This window comes from Aotus nancymaae, unplaced genomic scaffold (assembly GCF_030222135.1).
Source record: "Aotus nancymaae isolate 86718 unplaced genomic scaffold, 86718_ANA_hifiasm-v0.15.2.pri h1tg000025l, whole genome shotgun sequence".
Classification (NCBI taxonomy): Eukaryota; Metazoa; Chordata; class Mammalia; order Primates; family Aotidae; genus Aotus; species Aotus nancymaae.
The window spans coordinates 11,247,608-11,270,592 of record NW_026988438.1 but is presented as its reverse complement, the minus strand read 5'-3'; the positions used below and the strand labels follow the sequence as shown (position 1 = coordinate 11,270,592).

General features: G+C 39.8%; 1 long non-coding RNA gene across 1 annotated transcript in view; it reads left to right on the top strand.

The window, feature by feature from the left end:
- The window catches only part of LOC105716174 (uncharacterized), a 61,096-nt gene extending 38,580 nt beyond the window's left edge, over window positions 1-22,516 (top strand). The window contains exons 4-6 of the long non-coding RNA XR_001107213.3: window positions 19,623-19,796; window positions 20,255-20,461; window positions 22,360-22,516. This is a non-coding gene — a long non-coding RNA (uncharacterized LOC105716174). The remainder of the gene's footprint in view (window positions 1-19,622; window positions 19,797-20,254; window positions 20,462-22,359) is intronic.
- Window positions 22,517-22,985: the final 469 nt, after the last annotated feature.

The window sequence follows — 22,985 nt, the reverse complement described above, 5'->3', positions numbered from 1 at the left end:
TCTTTTACGTGTTGAAGTGAGAATCTGCATGAACCATCTCACACTCCCACCTCAGTGGAGGAAAGGGGAGGGAGGGAAGGCCATTGCTAAGAGGACAATGAGGCTGTCCCACTCCTTCCTTCTTTTGAGCAATGCTAAGTTCAGAGTGAAAAGCAATTTATAGTTTGTTTTCCAAGGTGGCAATTACTTAAAAGGATCGGTGGGCTCCTAAGTGTGTCCGTAGGGAGAGGTGGAAACCTGGCATGGAGGTGGGGCAAAAGCGCAGGAGCAGGAGGGCTAAAGCGAGATGGACACAAGAAGTGAAGAAAAGGAGGAAGGGTTGGGGAAAGAAGGCAATGTCCCGGCAGGGCCTGGTATTCCTTCTCCTGCTCCACAGGTTCCTCCCCTCCCACACTCCTCATCAAAGGAGAAGAATGAGCCCCATGTTAGCTGAGTCTCTAAGAGATCTGGACCAGTGACCATAACACCTGAATCCTTGATTCTCTTCCTTTCCTTCCAGTCTCCCAACACATCTCCTGCCAGTACACAGGCACCCCGGGATGGCCCCCTTGGTTGTTATTAGTTCTCCAGTACAGAATTGCTTGAAGTTTTCCTGTGGCTGTGACTCATGGTGGTCAGCTGTGTCCCTGTGATGTCTACCCACTGACCGGGCCTGGCTGGAGAAACAGTCAGGTGTACATCTCTTTGCCTCTGGAAGCTAGATGCCATCACTTCAGATCTTTAAAAAATGAGTCATCACACAATTTCCAGATATAATTGATAGCGCTAAGAAATCCATTAGAGGCCAGCTGTGGTGGCCTATAATCCTAGCACTTTGGGAGGCTGAGGTAGGAGGATCAATTGAGGGCAGCGAGGAAGGAGACCCCCTCCTCTCGAGCTTCTAAGGCCATTTCCCTTTAGTCTTCTACATTGTATCTCAAAAGGAGAAGTTAAAAGTCAGCCAGAGGAGGGACCAGTTGGCACCAACCGCCAGGTGCAAAGGATTAAACCCCCTACTGCTAACCACAATCCCATCTATAGATTGCAGATTTGATGGAGGAATTTTCCCCAGTAGGTACTGTGCTTGCTTAATCACTATTAGACCCCCCACCTAAGTCAATCCCACATGCTCTCGACCCTCTCACATGTGCACCTCTTAGACTGTGAGCCTTTAAAAGGGCCAGGGTTTTCTTTGTCAGGGAGCTTGGTTGTTGAGGCATCTATGCCTGCCGCAGCTCCTGGCTGAATAAAATTATCACTTCCTTCTCTGTTCGGTGTTCGAGAGGTTTGTTTGCAGCCCTTCTGCTTCACTAGGAGTTGGAGACCAGCCTGGGCAACACAGTGAGACCCTGTATCCACAAAAAATAAATGAAAAATTAGCTAGGAGTGGTGGCACACAACTGTGGTCTCAGCTACCTGGGAGGCTGAGGCAGGTGGATCTCCTGAGCCCAAGAGTTTCAGGCTGCAGTGAGCTGTGTTCATGCCGCTCCACTCCAGCTTGAATGACAGAGCAAACAGAAAGAAAGAAAGAGGAAGAAAGAAAGGAAATAAGGAAGGAAGAAAGAAAACAAACCATTATAAACTCAACTGAGGATTTCCTGTGAGTCTGAAACTGAGAATAAGGAATATTCTCTGCCCTGAAATGCTCTCTTCCCTCTCTTATTTTTGGGATCTGATAGAAACCTAATCAAATGAGGCTGGCCTTGACAATAAGAAAGCATTGCCCTAAAGCAGAGGAGTCCATCTTCTTACATGAGAAATAGAACAACTTCCACTGTGAACCAAATATAAATTTATATAAAAGCAACATGCAGGTCATTCAAGATACAGGCAAATATTTAGAGAATGACAACAATTCCACTTAGAACCATTGGTGTCCTTTTCTAAGATATGCAAGTGTGGGAAACATGAGTTCTTAAAAATAGAATCTAACCTTAGCCCATCCCTCAGCCCATTTCTGACCCATCTCATCTTCAACCTCAGTCCCTTGAATCTCAGAGATGAAATGATGCTCATTATTTGGTAGGAAACAAAAGGTAAAAATCTGGTGGTTTATTTTTGGACAGTGTCATAATGTTCCTCCTTCAAAGTAATCCCCTCAAATTGGTCTCATCATATTGTCCTTGGTATCAATATGGCCACATCAACACAGCTTCATAATGAATGAACAACATTACCTCCACAAAAGGGTGGTTGTTATACCATCTGCTCTTGTAAATGTGCGCCACTGATATCCATGCTAATTAAATCAAGTTGATAAGAACTCCGCAATGACCTGATTCCATGTCTTACCCATCAACAGCTCTTTGTGTATACCAGTTATTGGAACAGTGCAACTAAGCCACAGCAGTAATTTAGGTGACACTTTCTAAACAATGTAGATCAATTTAAAGTACATTCATTTGTGGTAAATGACTCATGGTGGAACAATGAGATCAAACCTATAGTAAATAATGTTTACAAATGGAAGAGAACACGACAAGGGTAAAAAGTGTTAATAGAGTTACTTAAACACTTCGGATAAATTAATCTAGTTAGTTACCACTTATTGAGCACCTACTATGTACCAGGCATGAAAATTCCTACCTTCATGGAGCTTTCGTTTATGAGGGATGGATAATAAAGACATTGAAAATGAAATACGTATTATATCAAAAGGTGGTAAGTGCTATGAAGAAAAATAATGCAAGAAAGGGGAACATTTTATAGCTAATCTTTCTGCTAATCCTGATAATTTTACATTCAAAATATATTCAGAACCAATACTTTCTCCACTTCCACTGCTTTGCCCACGTCGCCAAAAGAGTAATGCCCTAACCTCTTGATTGTTCGTCTTGCTTTAACTTGCCCTGTTTAGTTTATTATCAATACAGCAGGAAAAGTCATCCTGCCAAAAAGAAGTTAGACAATTTCATTCATCTCCTCTAAACATTCCAGCTGTTTACGTCACCCAGAGTACAAGCTTGAGTCTTCAAAAAGCCTTCAAGGCCTTGCATTGTCTAATCGCTGTGTTCTCTTTGTGTTCATCTCTCATTACTCTTCTCTCTGCTCCAGTCGCACTAGCCTGATCGCTGGCCTCGAATGCTGGGTATCTCCTTTTTCAGGGCCTTTGATCTTGCAGTTACTGTGGCTAGAAATCACTTTGTTTATTTTTTAATTTTTATTTTTGCCTTGGATGCCCCCAGCTCCCAAATCTCCTTTGGTGCCTGCACTTCAAAGTGAAATAAGTGGGGGCTTGACCCCCATGATCACCTTTGACCAGTTTTGCCTGCCATATCATCAAGCACCACGTGCCACATTAAAAGCGTGATAACACATGTAACATCTTGTCTTGCTCGGTTCATCACTCCTCCATCCAATTACCAACTGCTACTTTTTTCATTTCACCCTCACCTTCTGCCTTGGTCCTGCGCTGCTATCTTCCTGATTGTGCCCTTGACTCCTTTGCATGAGGACCCTGCTCCATTCCGGTAAAGAACACTGGACCTGTCACGGCAATCCACCTTCCTTGTGACTCAGACCCAGGGAACATTTCTAACTGAAGGCTCACCCACGCTTCAAACATAGGAGACAGAATTTGGACGTGACTAGTTCAAGAAGCCACATTCCATTTAAATGATACTAATAAATAGCAAAATGGGAACAGACATATAAAATTTTACCTTAGAGCTGGTAATGATCCATAGGGTGAAGTGGAAGTTCTTCACTCAGCTCCTTATTCTAGGAATTATTATTCTTATTCTATAAGAATAATAATCCTTATTATTCTTCCCTTCTCCCATCCCTTCCTTATTTCTGAAAAGAAGAAAACGTTAGTTTGATTGGATATTTAGATTGTCAATTAGGCCACTCATGGTGGGGTTATTCTCAGATGTGGCTCTCTGCAGAGATACGCACTTTTCTTGTCTACCTCTTGCTCCACATTGAAGCAATGTTAGATTTCATTTTCTTTTATTATTCTCTTTGGCCCTGCCATGTTGCTGATCTTTGGGTACTAAGATGAAATATTCAGGTATGGGCTTGGAATAGGAAAGAGGAAGTGTTTCAACTTAGCTTTCCAGAGTTCCATCTAACAGTCTTAGTTGCTATCTATATCTATTAATATGTCTATCTTCCCCATGATGTCTGAGACCCCAGCTGGAAAGACTTGAATGGCTGGGGTGACTGATTAGATGGAGGCTGAAATCATTTGGAAGCTTCTTCTCTCACACGTTTGTGGTTTGGGGTGGGGTAACTTGAAGTCTGGGCTCAGCTGGGACACTGTCAACTGATGAGTCTATGTGCATCCTCTAGATACAGCTCGGACTTCCATCAGTGATTTTATTGTACATTAAAATTAAGTACAGTACTATGTAGCTCCTGAGTGATAAAAAACAGCTTTCACAAACTCCATATTTCAAAACCTCTCAGCCTTCATTTTTTAAAAAATTTGCTCTTATTTTCGCACACACAATTCTAATTGGGGTGCGTTTTATGTTACTTGGCCTACAGCAGATCATGGGCAGCAAAGTAGACACCCAAGGCTGGCTGCTACAGGCAGGTGTACAGGTAGGGCAGTGACTGTCAGATTAGTATCTGGGCTGCAGACTGTTTTTTTAATCAGTTAAAGGAGGAATAAAGTCATCATTGTAATTCAGAAAGAACAACAGTATGAATCACTGAGTGTAAGAATCAATAGATCTTTACAACTCACTGGCTCTTTCAGACTGTACAATGTGGTAGGGAAGTGATTTCATTTACTGGGTAAGGACACAGGTTTTGTAGTTAGTGAGACACTCTTGGGTTCATTTTCCTATTTCTATTACTTTACAGCTGTGCTCCCTTGGTTGTGTAAAAGGGACTTGTCAGACTCATCTCATAGTGGTTTTTTTTTTTTTGGTGGGGGGAGGAGGGGAGATTAAACGAGGTAATATTTGAAAAGCACAGCATGGATGTGGGTGCTACAAGCTGATAAACAATGGTCCCACCTCTGACAGTCCTGGTAATGACCATGAATCATTAAGAGAAGGGCACAATATAATATGTGCACTCATTTACTTAGAGAAACAAGGAAGTATACTGTAAATATTATCAATATTAAAACATTAAAATTATAAAGGCCCCAAATAAAACATCTGTATTAGACAAGGTTTTGGCAAGAAACAGCCAATTCAAATGGAGTGATTTGTAGAGTTTTACAGATGCACGGGCAGGGTTGTACGGGGAAATCACTGGCTAGGGTGGCAAGGTTTCACATCACTACTCCTAGGTCTTAGAGTAAGTAAGGAAAGTTAGCAGGACCTAGACCCAGTGAGGCTATGTGGAGAGGGCTGCTGAGATCTTTGGTGGAGAGATGCGACTGACCGCTCAAGAAGAAAGGTGGAGGAGTAAATGATCTCGTTCTCCTCTTTCTAATCTGCTGATGCTATGCATTGAACCCACTGGAAGCCAGTATGCAGCGTAGCCTGCTGATGAAGTTCACTCAAGGTAGCCCCCCGGGACTTGGAACAGGGTGAACAACAATCTTCTTTTCATCTCCCAGACAAGGAAAGATGAAAAGACTAACAATATGCAGTATGTAAAACTTAAAACAGAACATCTGCGAGCAAGATTAAAGGGCTTCTCTGTCTGGGTTTGTGAGTGTTTACTTCCTCCTTTCTTCTCCACTCTGCTTTTGATTTTCCGTGGGCAAGTCATGTGTGATTTTAGATGAGTTTAACCATAAGTAATTTTTGCAGCAGGCTAATGTAGACAGTCTTCTTGTTCCTAGACTGGCATCCTCACTCAACGGCCCTATTAGGTGCTCAGAATTGTGTTAGAGGCTGTGGGAGAAACAGACGAGGAGGGGAACTCGACTTCTGTCATGCAAGAACTTACGATGTGATTAGGGAGATAGGACAAACCCATAACATGGAGCAATTCAAGATGATGTACAATTAAAAAATGTGGTAAGAGTTCTGAAGAAGGTCATCACTGAGGACGTGGTGCAGAGGGAAGAAAGATTTGTTGGAGGGGACAGCACAGCTGAGCTGCGCTTTGACGGCGGATGAGGTAGAGAGGAGAGCATCCCAGTTGACCAGACTACATAATAAGCAAAGGAGTAAAGTTTTGGCTTCCAGTGGCACCAACCAGTAGAACAACGATTACCCAGTAAGCAAGGTGGAATAGCCTGGGAGTTAGAGGATCTCAACTCTGGTTTGGGGAGAAATGTAATAGAGTAAGCCCCTGAGGAATAAGGTAGGGTTATCTTTTCATTTGCTGTCCTGTTAAGTCTGGAACGTAATGTGAAGAGACCAGAAAAATTTCTTTCTTTTTTTGAGACAGAGTATTGTTCTGTTGCCAGGCGCCAGGCTGGAGTGCAATGGCACAATCTCAACTCACTGCAACCTCTGCCTCTCAGGTTCAAGCAATTCTCCTGCCTCAACCTCCCAAGTAGCTGGGACTACAGGCGCGCGTCACCATGCCAGCTAATTTTTGTATTTTTTTAAGTAGAGATGAGGTTTCACCATGTTGGCCAGGATGGTCTCGATCTCTTGACCTCGTGATCCGCCCTCCGCCTCCCAAAGTGCTGGGATTACAGGTGTGAGCCACCGCGCCCAGCTGAAAATTTCTAATGTTTGACTTTTTTTTTTTTTTAGATTAACGTGGGATCTTCAAATGTGACCAGGTGAATTCGGTAATTTTTCCCAGTTTTTCTAACTGCTGACTTTGCGAGGTGCTTACTTAGAATCTCAAAATAGTGAGGTTGATGGATTTACATTAATTATTATTGTTGCAGGAATTTAACTGATTCAAACCTCTTCCTAAGACAGAAAATTTAATTAACTGACAATGGAAATAAAAATAGAAATTTACATCATCACTGTGAATATGAACATAATTATGATGTATTTCAAGGGTCTGACTTTCAGATGAGCCTTTACAAACAATTGTAAACACCAATATCATATTTTATCTATGTAAAATATTTACTTTTTTGTGTGTGGTTTTATGTTCTTAGGAGTTCTATGATGAATTTTCAGTATCCTTACTTGGCAATTAAATAATTTTTCTTTTGACTGAACTGAAGATGCTTCTTTCTTTCATCTGTACCATGAGTTGATTTAACAAGCCTACCAGCCTGTGCTTTGAAGAAGGAATGAAGGCTACAAATTGGGGGTTGACCCCACTACAACCTGCAATAAATGCAGAGGATAAAAAGAAAATAACATTTACTTAAAACTTTCTATCTACCAAGTCATTTCATATGTTTGATTTTAGTAGTATCCATAGCAACCTAGTAGAGGATTAATATTATTTCCAATTTAATTTGAGGAAACTGAGACTCAGAGACAGTAAATTATCTAAGGTCAGAGAGCTATAAACAGCTGGACCTGGGGTTTGAACCAGGAACCATTAGCTCTTTATTCCAAACCTCATTTTCTTTATTTTAAAATAATCTAACTATTTGCCGAATGAATTCTTAGCATTCATAATACTTTTATTTGAATCTCACAAATATTTCATACAAAATTATGTCTTTCACCTTGGAGAATAACAAAGTCAAGCAAAAATACAGAATGACATATATTTCTTAGTGTCTCAGACTCAGAAAGGAAACAGGGCCGATGCCCAAGTTTTGTTGAAAGACCTTTGCCCCAGAGGTATCTGTTATTCTGACTTCTAACGCCATAGATTAGTTTTCCATGTGTTTGAATTTCATATACACAGAAGCATGCAGTACACAATTTTTTTTTGCATGTGGCTTTGCCTCAAAAATACATTTTTGAGATTCATCTATGTTGTTTCATGTGGCAACTGATTGTTCATTTTGTTGCTTGTGGTTCATACTTCCCCTATCTAATCACTGTTCAACTAATAACACTTCACTATGACTCTTAGAAATTTATACCACTTTTAAGGAATGACTCCTTTTTATTAAGTATAATGACTTTTTCACTCTAAAATGTACTAAATAAATATGCTATAGGAAGTGATATTTGACATTATGATTTCAAGCCGAGGCATTTACCGATGTTCCTGACACAGTTGTTTCTGACCAAAACAAATTTTAATTGTGTGCCACATTTGCATGAACCCAAATATGTTATTTTGCATGTACAAGCCACGAGAGAGGGATAAAGGGGTGGTTCATTTCAGTGGTTCTTCATTGTGTTGAGTGGATGTGGTATTTCCACTTGTTTAAAAGGGATCTCATATTTAGCCTTTATTTTGCCCTCTATTTTGCTTTTCTGTACTTTCTAAGTGCCATTTGAGGGCAAGAAACCCTTAACCACTCAAATGTTGAAAAATTGTTATAGAAAATGGTGTAGAAAGAGAAAAGGTTGAATGCAAAAAACCTTCATTATATTTTACGTGCAAACTATTTACTTCTAATCTATTGTTTACTACATATATAAATTTGTTTTCATTATTCAATTTACTATTTTCCATCTGGATCTTCCATCTTGGGTTATTATGATTAGAATAAAATATGTTAGTTTTTTTCCAGTAAAACTAATATAAATTTTTTAAAAATGTTTTTGATTTAGTGGCAGGGTTTTAAGGAATGAATTAAAGTTTATTGGGCAAAGGATAGGTATATTCCATGGCACAACTATATCCCAACTTATCCATTCTATTGTTGATGAATATTTTGGTAATTTTCCTCTTTCTTGCAATTGAGAATAATGTTTCTAAAAATATCCTGTACAGGTGGTTTGGGGTGCACAGGTTCACAGTTCTGTTGGGTATAAACTTAGGAGTGGTTTCTCTGGATCACATACAGACGTGTGACTAAGAGATAATGCCAATGAATTTTTTAAAATGCTCGTAACAAATTTTCCCATAAGCAATATATGAGACTGTTAGTTGTTCAAATCTTGCAAACATTAATATCTTAGTATTTAAAATTTTACCCATTCTGGTGTGTATGTCAAAATCATTGTGGTTTTAACTTGCATGCTCCTGATTATTGAAAAGTATTGGCCATTTGGATATTCTCTTTTGTGAAATGGCTGAAGTGCCTGTTCTGGTCTTTTGCCTGCTTGTATGGCATATTTCTCTTGATTTGTAGGTGTCCTTAGACATTCTGGATACTGGCCCTTTGTTATCAGTGTTGCAAATATGTGTTCTTACCATGTGACTTGCCTTTTCACTCTGCTAATAGAGCCTTTTGATAAACAAATATTCTTAACTTTATTGAAGTCTGGTATATCTATTTTTCCTTTATGGTTTGAGGTTTTTTTTGTGTCGTTAAATAAATCTTTGCCTACGTCAAGGTCACAAATTGCTTTTTTATGTTATCTTTGAGACACTTGATTGTTTCACCTTTCACATTTAGATCTACAATCCACCTGGAATTGATTTTTTGGTATGATGCGAAGTAAGGGTCAAGTTTCATTGTTTTCCATATGGATACCCAATCGACTCAGCACCATTTTTAAAAAATATGACCCTCCCTCATTTCTCTACAGTGCCGTATTTGTCATAAATCAAGTGATGATATATGCATGGGTTTGTTCTGGCACTCTACTCTGTGTTTATTTATTTGTTTATTATGTATCAATAGCACATTAGCTTAATTCTTATAGCTTTGTAGTAAGTCCTGATAATTGGTAGAGGAAATCCTCCATCTTTGTCCTCTATATGCTTATACTGGCTATTCTTGGTCTGTTGCATTTTATTGAAACATGAGTGTCAGGTGGTCAACTTACACTCACACACACACACACACACACACACGAGACTGCTGGAATTTTTATTGGGATTGCATTGGAAATATAATTTAATTTAATTTTGAGAGAATTATATATATATAAATTTATATATAAAAGTTATATATACTTTTATTTATGTCTTTAATATCTTTTGAAAATGCTATATCATTTTCTGTATACAAGTCTTATGTATCTTTTATTAGATTAATTTCTAAGGATTTGAGTTGCAGATGCTATTATAGACTATAATACTTCATTGTTTTAAAACTTAATTTTCCAGTTTTTTGATGCTGGATAGAGAAATACAATTGGTTTTGGCTTGGTATTCAGTGATCTGCTAAATTCACTTATTAATAACTTATTTATAGATTCCTTGGATTCTCTACATTCTCAATTATGCTGTTTGTGGATAATGACAACTTTATTTCTTCCTGTCTCCCCTTAGTGCAAAGGTGGAGCTCTTTGAGGTCCCAGCCTAAAGCAGAAGAGGATGATTTAACCACTTCCTTGACCTTAGTGAGCCTTGGATTCTTACTTTGGTCTCCTCAGCCCCTCAAGGCTGTTATTTGTGCAGTGTAGTCTCTCAGCTGTCTCTTCCAGATGGACAAAAGCTAACAGGCAAAAGCAGCCCACCGTCTCTGAGTTCTCTCTTCTTTAAATCTTGACCTGTTTATTCCTCACTCCTTTGTTAGCTATTTGATGCTTTTATTTATTTATTTCCTTTTTTTTTTTCAAGACAGTCTCACTCTGTTGCTCAGGCCAGAGTGCAGTGGCATGACCTCAGCTCACTGCAGCCTCTGCCTCCTGGGTTCAAGCCATTTTCCTGCCTCAGCCTTCTGAGTAGCTGGGATTACAGACATGCACCACCACATCCATCTGAATTTTGCATTTTTAGTAGAGATGAGGTTTCACCATTTTGGCCAGCCTGGTCTTGAACTCCTGACCTCAAATGATCTGCCCACTTCAGCCTCCCAAAGTGCTGGGATTATAGGTGTGAGCCACAGTACCCAGCCTCTTTGATGCTTTTAAGAAGCTGTTTAAAGTATTAAAAAATTTTAATAAGATTAAAAATATTTCATCTAGTATTTTTCAGTTTGTCGTCAGTGAAAATATTGATATTAATTACATAGCCTGCTATTACTAAAAGCAGAAGTTCATTGAATATTTTTCTATGGCAGTCTTGGGAAAGAAAGGATGCCAGATTTCAGGACTGAATTCTTATGTCTATTTGGGAGCAAATAGATGAGTCACAGGTGATGAGGCCTGACAGAGCCAGGTCACAATGACCTTCTGGGTTTTGCTGTGCCCTGGGATTCCAGTGCTCATGGACAAAGCTAAAACTGTAGAACTTTGTATACTGGGAACAGGTGTAAGAAATACTCCTGAGTGCATGTGGAAACATCTTTCTTACCTATGCTAAGTATACTTGATTGGAGCTTACCCAAAGCTTCTTTCCTTCAAGCATTCATGTTTATTTTTAATTCCTGGGACTACAATGTCTTGTGAGAGTCAGTTCAAGAAACTGAAATTGAGTTCTAAATTGGATAGTGCAGATGAGCAGATATGAACATGATAAAAAAAGGCCTTTTCATGTTTAGGGACCAGGGGTTCATTTTGTGTGTGTGTGTGTGTGTGTGTGTGTGTGTTTGTGTTGAGACAGGGTCTCCCTCCGTAGCCCAGGCTGGAATGCTGTGATGTGAACACAACTGCAGCCTCGACCTCCTGAGCTGGAGTGATCCTCCTGCCTCAGCCTCCTAGCCTCCTGAGTAGCTGGGACCACAGGTGCATGTCACCATGCCTGGTTAATTTGTGTATTTTTTGTAGAAAACTGATCTTGGCATGTTGCTCAGGCTGATCTCAAACTCTTAGGCTCAAGCAATTCTCCTGCCTTGGCCTCCAAAAGTGTTGGGATTGTAGGCATAAGCCACTGCACCTGGCTGGAATCATTTGCTGAGTAAACTTATTTATTTCATAGCATTTGCTAAGTCATATCTACAAATACAGTTGATATGACTTTTGTTGTGAGAAACTCATCATTAGGCAATTTTGTCATTATGTGAGCATCATAGAGTATACTTACACAAACCTAGATGGCATAACGTACTATACACCTAGGCTATATGGGATAGCCTATTGTTCCTAGGCTACTAACCCATACAGCATGTTACTGTACCGAACACACTATAAGTATTTGTGTATCTAAACATATCTAAACAAAAAAGTACAGTAAAAATACTGTACTTATTATAATCTTATGGGACCACCATTGCGTATGTGATCTGTTGTTGGCCAAAATGTCATTATGTGGTGGACGACTGTAGTTGGCACACAGAAATAGTTCTGCTGTATGGGGACTTAACTTGAAATGGTATTTATTATGTTGGATTTTTAGCTATCGTAATTCTGGGCTGGGTTTTCCATGTATAATATGCATTCTGATGAGATTCAGTCTGAAAAAATGATATAAAACCGTATGCTAAGCAGCCCACCTGAGGGAGGACTGAATCCAGTCATGGACCATCGCCGAATCTTCTTAAAATGTTGCTCCTCCCCTTGCCTTCCACTTTTGAAAAATATTCTAATCTCCCTGTTTGAAAAATACTCTATTCCAAAAGAAACATTGCCTCTTTAAAAAAATTTTTTTTCAAAAAAAAAAAAACAATGCAACTTTCAAGAGCTGAAGGATCAGCAATCAATTTAAATTTTCGCATGAAAGTAGCTGAAGGCCTCTGGGAGTCTGTTGATGCAGCAATCATCCAGCTTTAGTTGACTCAGGGACACCTGAGCACTGGAGAGTCAGCCTTTCTCTTTCTTTTCTAAGAGTCCAAGACATCGTACGTTCTTCTTTAGCTATTAAGGAAACTTGGCGTTTGACTATGGGTGTACTTCTTATGTAGGAGAATTTTGCAGGGTTATTAGAGGGAGAATTTTAAGGAAAATAGATATTTCCAATGAAACAGCTGTTATAAAGTTAGAAAGAGTCTGATTTAGGTTATCACTATCCCACACCACAAAAATAACAGGTTGAATGGTCATCGCTAATATTATTAATGGAGATCCGAACAAAATATGATAAGTTCATCCTACTAGAACTCATTTGACTAGAACTTATCCTTTGCATCTGAATTTTGTAAATAGACCTTTCATAAATAGTTATCAATACAACATAGAATAGTATATCCAGAATGCAGAAAGATCCTTCCAGGCTCTAAGAGCATTTTTAATAAAATTCAGCTATGAGATGTGAGATGGAATAAGCACCACCAGCAGCCACAGCCACAAAAGCCTCAGGCAAACAACTCACTCATGCACATATTTGAGGCTTTTGTGGATGTGCTGCTTCGTTTTGTTTTGTGGATGTCCTATACCCCCCAAGAGAAATTATTATTTAATTAAATGAGCAAAACCTTGAATGAAATTGGTCTTATATACTGTACTGTATGGTCCAAGAAAACCACCTCTATTTTATGTGGTGGTAAACACAAATAAGGGAGGTCAGAGAAACAGGATGAATTTATATTTCTAGTTGGTTTGAAAGGGTTTACAATTCCGTGGGTTTGAAAAATAAATATTTTACAACCACATTTTATGCTATCTGTTTTATATTTCAACATAAATTGAATAAATCCTCGATGTACCTTTTGTTTGCTATTACCCCTTGTAGAATGGTACCAGAGAAAAGTTTTCCACACGGAAGACAACAGATGTCATCAACAGGAAGAGAGACAGGATTCTCACATTAAAGTGCCTTGGATAGCAATGAAATCAACAACAAAGCACTGATATAGAACCCTGAGATTCCAACATCAGAGAAATGTGAATGAGGCCCAAATTCTGGTAAACGTACCAAATTAGAGTTACTTTGTAATAACATTGTATGTAATGCCAAAATATGACAGGTATTACTGTAATGTGGTATTGAGATATATCGAGGCAATACACTGAGATAAATTCATTTTAATTGAAACCAGGTTTCCAAAATTTACAGCTTCTATAATGTTTAGAGACAGAATACTTCTTGTAACCCAGGATTAAATAAACTCCATTTGGAGGGAGAGAAAAGGGAAGACAAGGGTTTGACACTTAGGCACTAAGGGTGGCTCTGCAAAAAAAACAGACAATCAGCAACCCTGAGACCCATGTAAGTACCAATGCTTTTTAGGATTATAAACCATTACTTCAGACACTCAGAGAACTTACTAATATTTCCATCACTTCCCACTGTCTTCCAGCTGTTTCTTGTTATTTCTCCAACTAATGCTGGGTGAAGTAAAAGCTGAATACCCAAGCAGGCTTTCTTCCATTGCCACTGTCCCCACAAAGTTTCTGGAAGGATGCCCTAATATATATGAGTAGAAGAGGGAGCAAGAGGCTTGCAGGGACAACTCTGGTCAATGATGATATGACAGTCACTGGGGACACAGAGATGGTCAAGGCAGAGTTCTTGTCTCTAAAGTTTCCATAATGAGTTGGGAAGGCAAATATGTTAGCAAATAATTATAACCACACTATGTTGGTCATGATTAAATAGATTTGTATAAAATAGGGGTATGTGGGATAGGGAAGGTGAGCGGTGGGGAAGGCGTAGGGAGAGCCCAGAGAGAGGTATCCCTTGAGCTGAATTCCAAAGACTGAGCAGGAGTTCTCAAGAAGGGAGGGGAGAAAACGCCTTTTGAGTAGCAAGCATATGCCAAGACCTGGAGGTGTTTAACAGATCAGAGTACAGGTGTCTTGCTGGGGAAACTGGTGCGAGGGCTGGGGAAAATTCACCAGACTCAAAAGGCTGAGGGTCACAGGCCCAGAATTTAGATGTTGTCTTATAGGCCAGATAGACAAATATAAGGGCTTTGAAAAGAAGCGTAAAATTATTTGATTTGCTCTTTGGAAAGACCATTCTCTCTGCCTCATTGAGAGCTGATTGAAGAAAAACTAGGGGAACTATGACTAATTGGGAAGTCATCACCAGAAACCAGGATTTGAACTGGGACGGAAGTGTGGTCGAGAAAGGTGTCAAGATAACTACCAGATTTCAAGCTTGAGTTACCAGCAGTTTGGTTCATTAGGATAGGAATACAGGTTTGGGAAGATAATCATTTGAATTTTGGACATGCCACATTGGTGGTCCTGGATGATAAGTTGGTTGATAGATGATAGTGTAGAGTATGGATAGAGGGAGGCTCAGCTTGGCACTGACCTCACAGGCAGAGGGATATTTATCCAGACTGACTGGAAAGTACCTCTCTGGAAAGTGGTTATGTCCTGTAGACAACGCAGGAGAACAGGCAGCTTCCCTTGCTTCTACTGTGTGGCTAGTATCACTTCTCTACCCCAGCACTGGAATGGATATGTGATTTAAAAGAAAAATAACCTGTCGAAGTTAATGGGCTGCCAGTCACTTTCAACCTCATGTTAAATAGAGGAATAAAGAGCTGAGCTCATCTTAAATTTGGAGGAAGTGTGAGGAACTAGTTTTTGGATATGGGAGAAGCTGCAATTACTGATTAGTGGCAATGATAAAGCCAGGGTGCACACCACCCAAATTAGGGGGTTAAAATAAGGGAATGCCAAGTGTCAGGAGGAACAAGTCTAGACAGGGAGGTGAGAAAGTCTCAATTAGAGCACTTTGGAATTTTGTCCCTAGAGGGTCCTGCTTACTGTATTGCTAACAATCCCCCACAGCTGGAGCATAATGCTCATGTACCAAGTACTTTTAATTTAAAGTAGATATGACCATATCTGTGAGTCCAGTTTACAGACAAACTGAGAGTTGAATAACTTGCTAAGTGGCACGGCCAGAGTCCTCTGCCTGCGAAGTCCAGCATACTCTTTGTACTCTATTATATTGGATCCTGAGAGGAGAGAGGAAGGAAAATTAACAGGAGGTGCAAAAGCATTAAAGTAAGAACGAGTAACATTATTTAAATGTGTTTGATAGACACAGGTCCTTGGAAAAGACATCCCCATTACTCCTTGTTGTAGTGCCTGTGTTCAAGCTTCTTCCCAGATCCTCAGATCTCTCACCAGGGCCCTAAGGATTGCATCTGAGATGAGTCCAATCTGAAAATAATAATTTTACTTCTTCAAGATATCAGTCACTGGTTATTAGCATTCCATCTAGTGGCTTTGCTTCTCAAATTTATCTACCGTGGAACATATTGACGGTAGGGACGTGTTGACAGTGTTATGTTATACAGAACATATAGAGCGAAGGCTTATCATGTTCAATGTCCTTAAATTTCATGATCTCACATCAATTCTGCAAGATGATGGATTTCAGAGTTAAGGAAATGGAGGATCAGAGAGGTTAAGTGACTTGCTCAGGCTACACAGCTAGTAAGAGTTGGTGCCAGTACTAGAAATACAAGTCTTCTGACTTACTGGCAATATGCTTTCTGAGATATCACACAGACATGGTGGGGAGAGATTGAGAGAGAGATGAGGGGATGGGAGGGAGAGGATATATAACAGAGAAAAGGGATGCAAAGCAAAAGCTAATAAAATTCCAAGGAACAGGGAATTAACAACTTCTTTGCTTTCAAATGCATCATTATGTTTTTTCATCCTTTTGTTTTGCCCACTGTTTTCAAAGATTTTTAAGCTCTCAAGATTTCAGTGAAGAGCCACTTGAGGTAGCCACACAGGCTGTGGCTGAAGGGTCCCGGAGGCTGGGGAGTTAATGGAGCCCAGAAATCTAATGCTGCTGCAGTTGCGCACAGCATCAGAGCTACAGTTTCCATGCTGGCAATGAGCTGAGCATGCCCCATGGTCTGAAACAGACCCACGGTAAAATGCTACTTGATGCAAATGATAGCAACTGTGAACAGCATACCAGTGGGGCTAACTCTGGACCTGGGATCTACTGTGGCACAAGCATCGCCAATGAAATTTAAATATTTCCCCTGGGAGCCACTGTAGATAGGGCACAGGACGTGGGGAGAACTGTTGCCACCGCTTGGATGGCAGTTCCTTCCACTCATTGGGTTTACTGGGTGTCTCTTTTCAAAGAGCAATGTTGACTCTCTATCAAGTAATACGGCCATGAAACCCTTCCAGTCTCTCCTGCAGCAGTTCAACAATTCTCAGGAAACATTTATTTCTGCTTGTTAACAGTGTTGACCAAGGATTAAGCATTCTTATTTCTGGGCTTTGTCTCTCCCTTGAGTTGTCTGTTTGGAAAGGGAGCAGAGACGGCACCCAGACATAACTACACAACTTAATTGCCCCTTTCCCCTGGTTGTCTTGCCTGCCACTGCTATTGAAGCTAGGCTAATTAGTTTCTTCCAGAAATATCCATCCAAATCTGTACTAGTCAAATCAAAATATCTTTATAATACAGTTTTCAAGGTGCAGAGAGAACATTGATCCTAATATCTCTGTTTCCCCTTGAATGCCAAGATGGAAAAAAAAAACGGTTCCAGTCAAATATCCCCTGAAAAAGAGCATGTCAATGTATTAAATGCATCAGTGATAGCAAATAGTTAAAACCCTGCAGTTGCAGCAGACTCAGGGTCATTACTTTTGATGAATATTTTCATTTTTTTAAGAGGCATAGCTAATATAAGTAAGTAGACCAAAGAAGATATTTAAAATATATCCATAGATTGCCTTTTGTTAAGATCTTTAACCCTGGAAAATCATGTCCATAATCGTAGCTCATTATCTTAATTAGATCTGTTCTACATTATCTCACGATTTATTCTCATTACTTCATAGGTGATCAGCCTTTTGAAAAGGATGTGAGCAGAATTTGCTGATTTTTATTGTGATAGTGTCTGTCTTCTCTTTCAAACTCTATTTAGATCTTTTGGGTATAATAATGGTGATGCTATATTTAATTAAAAATTACATTAGAAAGATATTAATATTCATTCTATTGAATGAACACAGGATTAACTCAAGAATTAAAATCTCTATAATGGCTAATGAGGTGAACTATGCTGGGATGCCCATAAAAAACAGAGATGAATCATAAAAATGGCTGAAAGTCTGAAGCTTTTCCTCCTATTGTCATGCTGTTTGCATTGAAAGCAGGGCTCTCTGCTCACAAGTCACTTGAACATATGCTTGTCCCCAAGAGAGTGATAGTACCTGATGTTCAAGGTGCAGCTTCTTAGGATCAAGACTGTATTGTCAGGAAGTTGTACCTTCTCTCTTCTTCTGTCCCTCTCACTTGGGTTAAAAACATGAGGAATAGCTGTTTTAACACCTTGTCAGTTAACATGGGTTTATATCTTTTGAGGTAGGAAATAAATACCACACTCTCAGTTTTCTGGTTTGTAATACAGATTGTAATATAGGAGAAAAGTTACGGTTGAAGAAGGCAGAATTTGGCTAAAATTTCTTTTGCAAAATAAGAAGGGAAAATTGCAAGATTAAAGTTATTAGCAACTGTTTGTAGGGCAGTTCTCTCTAGATGAGACACCACTGGGCAAATGCTGGCACCTTCTGGGGCAGGTTGGACCTGGAGGGAGAAACAGTCCCAGGCAGGGCAGATGATTAGGGTCATGGAAGTTCACTGTCAGGAAACATGCTCATGGGCAGCTTGCTCCCGGCCGAAGGCAGGTCAGAGCAGAGCAGGGCAGGGCCTAGTGAGGGAAACATAGCTGAGAGACCAACAGACTTGGTTGGCTGTAGTTGATGAGTTTCTAGATAATCATTCTGTAGCAGATGTGGACACAAATATGGAGTACATGGTCAAATTTTGTTCTGTTCTAAATGTACCCTTGGAAGAGAGTTGAAATGTGGTGGAAAGAGCTCTAAGCTGAATCAAAGAAATTTGTAGTCCACCTTCATCTATAAGCCATTAATCAAATTGCTTAACCACTTTGGGCCTGAAATTCTTTATCTCTGAAATTAGAAGGTTGAAGTAGAACATGATCACTAAGATCCTTCCAACCCTAGAGGTCTAGGAAACTTATGGAGAAGGCAACCAAGTTTATTCCACACAAACAGTATTGCAATAAAAGTAAAAACACCAGGTATGGCAGAGTGAGTGTCACAAGGCCCCAGTCATTGCCCTCTTAGAATCTGCCTCCCATGCAGTTGACTATGCAGCTTTTCCCACGGAGGTGGAGGCTACATTTGAATTTGGTGTGGCCTTGTGATTTGCTTTGGCCTATGGAATGAAATACAAGTAATGGTGGTCCAGGTCTAAGTTTGGCCTCTGGGAGTCTTGTGATATTTTGTTCTTTCTCAGATCCCTGTCTCACTGACAGGACAAGCCCGAATTAATTTGCTGGAGGAATGAGACAGGTAGAAGAAAGCTGTGTCATTTCAGTCAAGGCTCCCTCAGTTAGAAAACCTCAATCTGGTCAGTTATCTGACCACAGACACTTGAGTGAACCCAGATAAGATAATCCAAGCCCAGTCCAGGTTATCAGAGCTGCCCAATCTACCTAGACTTCTGAGAAAGAAGAAATGTTCCTTGTAATAACCCTGTAAGTTTCAGGTGTTTTCATGTGATAAAAGTTGACTGATATGTAAGGTTTCACTGGCTCTACTCTCCACTTGGTCATCTAAGAATTCAGTACCCAGTAAAATTCTCTCTCTGTCTCTCTCTGTCTCTCTCTCTCTCTCTCTCTCCCTGTGATCCTGACTATTTCTCGAGCCCTTAGGAGATAGTTTCTAAGTATTCATGAAAAGTCTTATTAGCCAAATAGCACCCACAGCGTACTACTGCCGCTTCTGCTGGGTGCTGTTGTTTCAACTGGGCATGTTGATATCCTATTGGTGGCAGCCATTGCTTCTACCTTTTTCTACCTTGTACTTGGGAATCAACAACAAGTGCTTCAAGAAACCAAAGCTTTTCTTGAAGGGAAGGCGGTGAAATTGCAGAAATGCCTTGCTCCTCATTTTTTGCTATTCTCTGTTACATGGTCACTAAAGCTATGTCAATATGCCTAATGTCTTAAGGAAGTTTAAATTAAATAAATTTTAGGTTTTACTAATAGTTCTTTGTTTTTCCAGGACCCTGGGCCAGGGTAAGAAATCAATGAAGATGCCATATGGTGCCCAGAACACTTATCTTATTCAATGATAAAAGCTTTGTTGTTGGGTGAAATTTTGTCATGCTCAGCTCTTTCCTTCCTGAGGATGGACTCTTTCTCAGGAGGCTCTTGTACTCCCAATAAATGCACTGCTGTAAATTTGCATATCACTATGTAACACATACCTGGTTGTGTTTGAACTCTGGCTCAGGATGAAGCTATGATGTCCCATTGCAATTGTTTTGAAATCTGCTTCTTGTATCCAGAGAGAGGGACATTAAGAGCCCAGAGATAGGTAGTTAGATGTAACCTCCATATCAGCTGCTCTTCATTGCAAAATGTCTTTATTTGCACATAACACCTTAACATTTTCAGTTTCCATTCACTTCATCCTAGACATTGATGGGATCTTTTCAAATCTGTCCTTCTCCATTTATTCACACCAAAAATTTAGTGGTCAGCATAGACCCTGATAAAATTTTTGTAGGGAGAATGAGAATGCGGCTTATATTGGATAATATCTTAATCTAACTTCAGCTATGCTGTGATAGTAAATAAAGCCTCAGACCCTATTGACTTTGTGTAAATAATAAGTATTTCTCTCTCATGCAGAATCTGATGAAGCTCTATTTTGTAGCTATGCCATCTGGATCACATAGCCTCCAAGGCCACCAGACCAGAGAAGACAAAGAACAGGGCAAGACTGAGGTAGAAGTTACACATCCTTTGCGCTTACCTTCTACCACCCTGATCCGGTTGCATGATCATGCAGACAGGAGCATAGGGGCTTGGAAAATTAGAAAACCATGTGAATATTTTGTAGGCACTTACAATCTCTGCCAGTGTCTGCCCTTCTAATCAGCAAAATTTCCATTACTTTTTTCTTCACCCACATAATCCAGCCTCAGTGGAGACATCCTGATGTCCAAGCTAGTCATGACATCAAGCCTTATGTGATACGTGGGCCTCTCTGTCAGGTCTGCATGAGGCTCTTCTTGATCAAGTGACCTGTGAACTGAAAGAAAAAAATATATCGTTGTCCTCTATTGTCTATACCGCTGCATATAGAGTGGTGGAAAGGAACAGAATAACCGTGGTATCCATTCCTGTTTGAAAGGGGGTGATTAGAGACACACAGCGATGATCACACCCCACTGGGCAGACATGGTGAAAGTTCCCCTATGCAGGGGATGGCAAGTGTTCCTTAATTAGACCTTGATTCTGGTCCACGAGAGAGAGGCATTCTGTCATCCATTGTCCTCTAAGGCTGTAAGTTATGCCCTCCAAAATATTCTTTCTTTTCCATTACTCTCTTCAACCACCTCTGAGTGGGTGAGGGGGAATATGTCCTCCCTGGGGGCTGCACAGTTTTCTCAGCAAACTTCCTTCCCACAGAACATTGGCAGCTCAAGCGTTGTCTCAAAATGTCATTGGCTTCTTTTAGTCCAGACTCATGATTTATTTAACAATGCGATTCCCTCAAACACACAGTAGGCTTCTGATCTATTTGCTCTAAATAACTTCCATGTGCTAGTAACCACACCTAGAGTTCTTTTCTAGGCATAATTCTAAAATCTGCTTTGTTTCGTTGCTTTCTCACTTCTGGGCATTTCTGTCTCTTCTTTATGGGGGCTATGTTGAAGATGTCTGTCTAATAGGTAGAATGTTCACACACTTAATCTGTTTACACACTTAATCTGATCCTTGTCCTAAGTCATTTTATCCAATGGGGACATTTCACTGTGATTTTGTGGCAGTCTTTTGAGATGCCAAGTCTTACTGTTCAGAGTCTAGAAGTAGTCACTTTTCCAACTTGCAAACCTCTAAATTTCGGAACGATTTTTATCTCTTTCATTTCTGTTTGCAAGTCAGCCAGGGTTTTCCTGAGCTCGTTTCATTATTGCAAACCTTTGTCAAATACAGCCAACATTCACTTTCAACATCATTTCCCTCAGTCATTGGACTCAGAAGTCACATGGCCTGCCTCCCAAATAACCACAGGATTTTGATTTTTGCCAAATGGTTTCCTACTGCTTAAAATGGATTGCCATTTTTTTTTTTCCAGCCTCCAACAATGGATTTGTCACTGCCCTCTGCCTAATGGCTAAGTCATTGCTATACATTTTAGGTTTCTTTGTGATGGCCTCTTATCACTGATAAAAATTCTGAATTTGTTAGGATAGGCTAGAATATGCTGTGAAAACAAATATACCCATTTCAATTCAATTTCAATGAAGTTATCTTTTTTTGTTCACATAAAATCTCCAGGTTTCTGTCTGATTTCACTTCGGGCTGTGGTTGTGAGTATTGAGAAGTATAAATTGTGGGGCAAATGGAAAGGAAGTTCAAGGTGACATTTTGCTTGGCAAACTTGGAGTATATGTTAACATTATTGCTTAGGTATGGTATATTTACTTGTATGTTTATAAACTGTGACTGCCTAATGGCATTAAAAAAATCTATAGTGCATGGTTCACTGGTTTCCCTCCTCTGAGAAGAGCAGTGAGTAAGAATAGAACAGGAATATATTTTATCAGATGAACCAGGGTGAAAAAAAGCAAAAAATTTGTGACAGTGGATATATTAAATACATTTCCCTTTAAGTTATAATCATGTTCACATTTTTTTTTGCAGAGGTAACTACATGGATGTATATTTTCTTCTAGTGGCTTATTGGTGGAAAATAAACACAGATGTTTTTGTTTTATATTTTACAGCAATGCTTTCAGTACCCTGGAGAGGTACACGTGGCTGGGATAACCATTATCTTCATTTAGTGATGTGGAAACACCTGCCACAGGCCCTGGCACATTGAGGGTCTTGAGTACATTCTGTCAGAAGAATGGACAAGTGCACAAAAGACTGAAGGAGTGAATGAGGCAGGTTAAATGACCAGTTCTAGATTGGTTACTAAGTGACACAGTCTAACCGAGTTTTGTAATGTTCCACTAACCCTGCCTCCAAGCAGCTTCAGAATGCAGGCTTACGCTTTTGCTATAAATATTTTCTTTAGAGTTTTGCTGATGAATTGAAGTTTCATAACAAGAAGAAAGCAGATGGCTTTAGGGAGGGGCTTATACTTGCTCTTTTAACTGAGTTTCTGTTTTGCTTGTTTATGCAGAGTGTGCACAAAGGTTGCCAGAGCCTTAATTTCAAGCTGAATCATTTAATAAAATACAATAAGGAGAATTAAGAAGAAAGGCTGCAGGGGAACATTCTGCTTTTTATCTCTGTAATGAGAGGACTATTTTTTCTCCCATCAGTTGCCAATGATGAGATTTTTTGTTTCCTTTTGTGCAGGCACAATTGTGATATTCAACGAGAGGAGTGTGAAGTGCCACTT